Source organism: Dryas octopetala, chromosome 8 (assembly GCF_963921425.1).
Source record: "Dryas octopetala chromosome 8, drDryOcto1.1, whole genome shotgun sequence".
In the NCBI taxonomy this organism is placed as follows: Eukaryota; Viridiplantae; Streptophyta; class Magnoliopsida; order Rosales; family Rosaceae; genus Dryas; species Dryas octopetala.
Genome location: NC_141373.1, coordinates 14,851,353 through 14,858,151, shown reverse-complemented (window position 1 = coordinate 14,858,151; position 6,799 = coordinate 14,851,353). Strand labels below are relative to the sequence as shown.

Genomic DNA, 6,799 nt, shown 5'->3' with positions numbered 1-6,799 from the left:
TACTTGTTAGAGGAAATTCCAAGCTTAAATCTTTCATTTCCATCTTTTATTCTTACTAAGCCATTAAGCAGGCTCAGTACAAGCACTTCAATTAACTAAATTCTAATGGCTCTCATGGTGATATGGTGGTAATTAAGAGACTATTCTAGTTCTTGTTGGAAAGCAAAGCGAGCTTGGGTAACCCATACACTTAGAAAACAACAAGTGACAGAACAGTAGTAGGAGTAAAATTTTTTGGTAAGTTTCCTAGTAGTTTCCCAAAAATCCTACTTTGACTTTCTCACCAACGCATGCAGCTGAACTGACATGTACTAGCAACCCGTACACGCCCTTCTTCAATTTCACCATGCATGCTGTCCTACCAACAAATGCAGCTGGCACTGGGGCCTGGAGGTCTTTCAGTAAGTTTTCCCATAAGTTTACCAAACTTGATTGGTTGGGGATCGATGCTCCTGGAAATTGCCTGCTGTTCGTATTAGGCAAAGGAGCTATATGTTCATATCAGGATTTATAATCAAGAGTTCAAGATCAATGCTAGCTTTTGCAACCACATTATTTTACTATCCTAATTAACTGACCACATGAGGTGGGAGCTGATCGATGCCTTAATGTCATCTTAATTGAGATGTCGTTAATACACATGCAGTAGCTAGGTGTCAACCTCATATATGTTCTAAAAATGATAAATTAAACACGTACATTACTCTTTAGTTATGATGTCATTTGTATCTCATTGGCTGGGACAGAAACGTCATGTTGCAAGCAGCAGGTTGGGCGACCCGGCTCACATCTGCGCAGAATTGTCGACCCACCCGTTTCCTCTCACTCATGATTTCTCATAAAAAACTCCTTGTTTTGTCCAGCAATCAAAATACATGCAATCAAGTCAAAATACTTCCTGAAATGTTTCTCTTGATATTGTTGTTGTATCACAACATTTGATGTTGGAATTTTGAAAACTTGATACCAAGTTGAAATTTATGAACTGCAATTCAGTATCTAATCACTAGTTTATGAAAGAAAAGAATTTGCATAAAAGATCTTAACTCATGGTGTGATGATCCATTGTCATCTACAACTCATGGAGGATTCATTTTTCATAAAGATCGATTATGATTATCGATTGTTATGTAAAGCTTGGGACAAGTCCCTAAGTCTACAACATAAAGATCTCAACTCATGGTGTGATGATCCATTATCATCTACAACTCATGGAGTTGATGATCCATTGTCATCTACAACTAATGGAGATGATGATCCAATGTCATCTACAGCTCATAGTGTATCTGTTGATCCAATATCATCTAAGTGATATTTATATTAAGTTGCATAAAGCACTTGACAACATAAATATCTTGAGGAGGTTTATCTCAGCCAATTACACGAGTTTGAGTATCAAACATTTCTACCTAGATTTCTTAACAACTAAGGAAGCATAAAGTGCTTTAATGCAAAATATCTAAGGTAATGATCTCAGTCATATATTTGTGTGCCTGATGATCTTATCATTCAAAGATATATATAAGATTTAGCAACTAAGTAAAAGCATAAAGTAAAACAGTAAAATATATTTTCTGTCAAAGTTGTCTTGACGATCGATTGTCCTTCTAACTTCCAGTTTTTTGAAAAAGTTGGCTTGAGTCACATTTTTCAGAATTTTTGTCTTTGTGTTAATATCAGTTTATACATTAACTTCAACATTTGAGGCATGAATTGTAGAGAATGTTTTTTTCCATCATGTCTTCGTCAATTAATTTTTCCCTACATAACTTTAATTGGGAGCTAATTCTGAACAAAGTAGAATCGTACTCGGCCACAGTCTTGAAATCCTGCAATCGTAGATGCATGCATCTAGCTAGTGATATCGAGCCTTTGGGAGAATCACAGTTCTTTGGTGATCATAACACTATTTCAATTGATTCCATAGAGCCAATAGATCTTTAAGGTACTCATTTTTCAATGCCTCATGGATCAGAGAAAGATCATGACCTTTGATCGATCTTGTTCAGATGTATCATTGCCCTCCTTCATTGTATCACCAAGATTCTGAGCAGCCAAATGCATCTCAGCATCAAGATCCCATGAAAAGTAGTTCTTTCTCATAATGTCAAGTTCGACGAACAAATGCTTGTTAGATTCAACATTCTCGGGACACTGCATAGCTAGCATAAAGCTAGGCATATATATATATATATATATATATAATTAGGATCCAGTACGTAGACAATAAATAATCATATATATTAATTATGAAACTTCCGGTTCATATATAATATAGGATCCATGAATTTCAGGTTCATCAAATTCAATATACCGAAACTTAATTCAGGTTCGGAATATATGTCCACTTTAGAACTTTTGGTTTTTAAATAGGTATTGGAAACTTCAGGTTCCAATTTCTTATATAAAGAACTTTTGGTTTTTAAATAGGTTTTTAATCCAAGTTCCTCCACCAAGGAGAATAGGGTATGGAAGACTAAGAGTGGGCAGGTAAGTAAACTCTAAATGTCTGCAAGTTTATTTACTGTCTAAAGCTAACTTGAGTCATGGCTGGACTTATTTGAATGCAGGCACCAACACAACGTCCAATTAACCAACCACCTCATCTGCACCACAACCACCTGCCCCTTCAATTCAAGAGTCTGGAACTGCAAGAGCAGATCATAATGCACCCAAGAAAAGGAAATAAGTCAAGAAGGGTACTGCAAGAGCAGCCAAAATTTAAGGGGTACGTTTTATGATTATCAGTTAGGCATAAGTTTGTTTTTGTTTTACACTATTTAGTATTTAGACGCTTTTCTAAGGGGTTTAATGACTAATCAGTTAGACAAATCTAATTTAATTACTATTTTGAACTTGGTTGTAATTTGTGGTTATTTTTATGTTTTGGCAGTTAAGTTTTTTTGAATGGTTGCACAAATGGCAGTTACGTACATAATTTGGAAATGAATATTGTAATTTGTGCTTTGATGGGCAGTTGCTTGTGTTTTGTATTTTGTAGGTTGATGATGATACATAGACTTGTATTTGAGGTTAGATTAATTGAATGGATTCAGGTTGGTAAATGTATTTATGTGAATGAATAAGTTGGTACGTGCGTACTTATTGGTTACTGTCCTTGGATTGCAGGTATTCGGCACAGTTGAAGTGGTTTGCCTCTGTACAATATTAATGTCGACACTGGTCTTTATTTATATTTTTGTGTTTTTTCAACTGGAGCTATTATAGGGTGACTTCTATATCTTTTCAGGTTCTTTAATTCTATATTTTACTGATTAAAGCCTTATGGCTTTTAGAATTATAAATAAATTTTAATAATATTGTAACTATTTCACGCTTGCGCGTTACATGATATTGGTCAATTAGTCTCTATTTTTGTTCACGTATACTAAGTACTGAGCGCTCGGCAGTCATATATTGCCGAGTGTTTTGCAATGCATTCTTGCTTCTTCCTCGAGCCCTTGATACTGGTTTATCAGCTTTATGTTAGGTTTTAACTCCGCCAAAAACTCAGAGTTAAAACCTAATATGAAGTATATATCTACAAACTTCATTCTATACGTACTCTAGGATGGTATGAGGTGAACCCGTATCCTATACTCTCAAAAAATTAAAAAATGATGACATACATATTTCTTTGACGTGGCCGTGGTCAAAAAACTTTATTTAGGAAAAAAAAAAAAAAAACTCATAAGGTTTCAGTCCAAAGAAGAAATATAATAAGAACTAAACTCTAATTTTCTTTATATTTGATTGGGCTACTCAAATGTCTGATTGCAAATTTAGAAAATTTAACTTAAATATTAGTTGATTTTAAATGACATGATGTCATGAATCCTAAAAATGGTCCTAATATTCAACAACACAAATATTGAATGTAAATCACATGATAATGGAGGCAATTTAACTCACAAATGAATATATATCTACAATAAACACAATCTCGTTGTACATATTCGAATTATAAACAGAATTAATTCGATATTCAATTCAGTTCAATATATAGTAATTAAATTACAATAACACTTAGAAGGACTTGAATAAAAGCCACAATTAATACTAGACAAAACAAGTTTACACGTACACAACTTTTGGAAAGGTAATTAACATAAATTTTTGAGGAGCATCTAGTCGTAGTTGATCTGCTGCTGCAGGAGCTGCATATATAAGAATCACCCTGCAAATTGCAGCAGCTGATTGATCATATCCAAATGGACAAGACTATTGCATCGGATTCAATTTTGATGCATATATAGTTACTTTAATTTGTTTGTTAGCTAAAACTTGGGCACGTACAGTTGTAAGTTGAAACTCTTAACCCTGAAGCCATATGTGTACAAATTATATAATTTTTTATGCAAAAAGTGACGAACACTTGGCCATACATAGTGTGACTTGTGTTGTATATATAGGAATGACTTATCAGATGAAATGAATAGAAAATTCTTGTATACGTACGTACGCTTGCCATGCTTGACTTATTCAATGTATTTTAGTCAATATTACTAATTAATTTGTAGGACACTAACCTCATGATTAGATTAATTACCATGACTTCAATGGGTACCTATGAATGCAATCATCCCATGGATTATCACTCTCTTGTCGTAAATCCGAAAGTGACTTCCAAACAAGACTCCCAACCTTAAACCCTGTCCCAAACGCCAACATCCAAACCCTATCTCCCTTCTTAACTCTCCCTTTGGCTTCAAAATAAGCCAACTCATAAAACACAAGGCTACTCGAAGTGTTCCCGAATCGGTGCAAACTCATCCGAGCCGGCTCAGTCAGCTCGTTCCCCAACCTCAGAACCCGCCCAACCTGCTCGATCACCGCCTTGCCGCCGGTGTGAATACAGAAATGATCAAAGGCCGTGGTGAAATCCGGCACAATTGGTTTAGAACCATCACTTAATTTCAAGAAACGTCCCACTACCGAGTACACGTACAGAGCGAGTTGACTCAGTGGAAGAACTCGGGGAGCGAGAATCTTGATGTGCTCGCGTAAAAACATGCCGGCAACCGGAATCAAATCTTTTGTTAAGGCAAACCCAATGGTGCCCTTGTCATCTTCCTCCTGAAACGCAGCTCGATAAGCGCGGTCGTTGGCGCCATGGTGAGTTCGGAGGGAGTGAATGAGTTCCATCTTGGCGACTCGGCGACAACTCGGGTCATTGGTAATCAACGCTGCCGCAGAACCAACACGGAAAATACAGTTGGTTACGAGCATGGGACGACTATCACCGAAGTACCAATTCAAACTAATACTCTCGTTTACAGCCACAAGAGCATAACTAGCCTTTTTACTTTGCTGTTTAAGTAACTTAGCAGCCAAGTCAATGGAAATTACGCCAGAACTACAACCCATGCCACTCAAATTATATGTTTTCACGTCGGGTCTGAGCTTGAAACGGTTGACAATGAGGGAAGAGAGGGAGGGAATGGGAGAGAAGCTCCCACATGTGACGATTAGGACATCGATACGAGATGGGTCGACACCAGTTTTCGAAAGGAGTGAGTGTATAGATGAGAACGTTCCTTGTTGAGCTTCTTCCATGGCATATTCAAGTTTTGCACCACCATCTTGGTTTGATTGGAAGACGAACTTCGGCGCATAGGTTTCGTCTCCCAACCCGGATTTGTGGTAGATTCTGCGCATGAATTCTTCGCTTTCGGGGCTGAATCTCCTCGTCCTGCCGAGGAAGGACTCGGACTCTTCGTAGCTGCATTTCTGGTCAGGGTTTGGTTTGAAGCACGAGAAATCTAAGAGAAATATGGGGTTGGGACGCGAGGCGTAGTAGTAAAGGATGGAAATGAAAAGACACCAAGTGAAGGACAAAGAAAGGGTGGGGTAGGTGGAGAGGAGACAGAGGCACTGATTTAGGGGTTGTTTGATGGATATGAGGGTTTGGAGGAGGAGTGTTAGGGTTAGTAAAAAAGCTGCAAAAGAGGCTTTGAGGAATTGGAATTGTAATAAGGACTTCATTTTCATGTTTGGTTCGGAAGAATTGGGTGAGAAAATGGAGATGGTGGAGTGAAGAGGGTTAAAGACTTGAAGAGAGTTTGGGTATATATAGTAATATATTTGAAGGGTCAATTTATAATTTGTTGGGTTACAGGCACAGCTGGTTTTGAGAGAGATGAATGTACAGTTGGGAAATGTGGAATTTATTGCTTGAGGGGGGCCATATATGCATAAATGTGTTTGGCGCTTGGTGCTTGATTTCTTACGAAAATTTGTCAGGTTTCTTGGGCAGTGCATGGCCATTGTGGTTTTTTTAATTCGAAATAGCTGTTTTTATAGGAAAAAGTTGTGTAATTATATGTAATGAGTTGGACAATTAATACTTAATAATCTTCACTCTTCAGCAACCGCACTCTCCACCATCATATGCCATTACACTGTCACACTACTCAGCAGACTACTTATGACACGTTTATCTATTTATAACTGGTTGTTGTAGACGTAGGTACAACTTTCACATATAAGCATGGTTTGAAATAATTATGTATCTATCTGAAAAATATATCTTATGGTATATATGCTAGCTTATTAATTATGAGGAAAATAATTGTCTTTTTTTTCGCTTGCAAAATAAAATTAACATGAAGCACCACAAAGCCGGCCAAGTGCCTGAATATCCTTTAGGCAGAAGACAGTACAACTCAGTATATGGTTGCGATTTGAAAGTTAAATTATTTTGCACAACGGTATTTTAGTAATCAAACTAGTTTTGATTATGTTTTTTGAAAATCAGTCAACATTTTAGTAGAAATTAGTTTCATTCTCACTTTCATTT

At 36.8% G+C, this 6,799-nt stretch overlaps 1 pseudogene; it reads right to left on the bottom strand.

Annotated features, from left to right (window-relative positions):
- Nucleotides 1-4,510: 4,510 nt before the first annotated feature.
- LOC147277512 (3-ketoacyl-CoA synthase 17 pseudogene) lies at nucleotides 4,511-6,006 on the bottom strand (annotated as a pseudogene).
- Nucleotides 6,007-6,799: the final 793 nt, after the last annotated feature.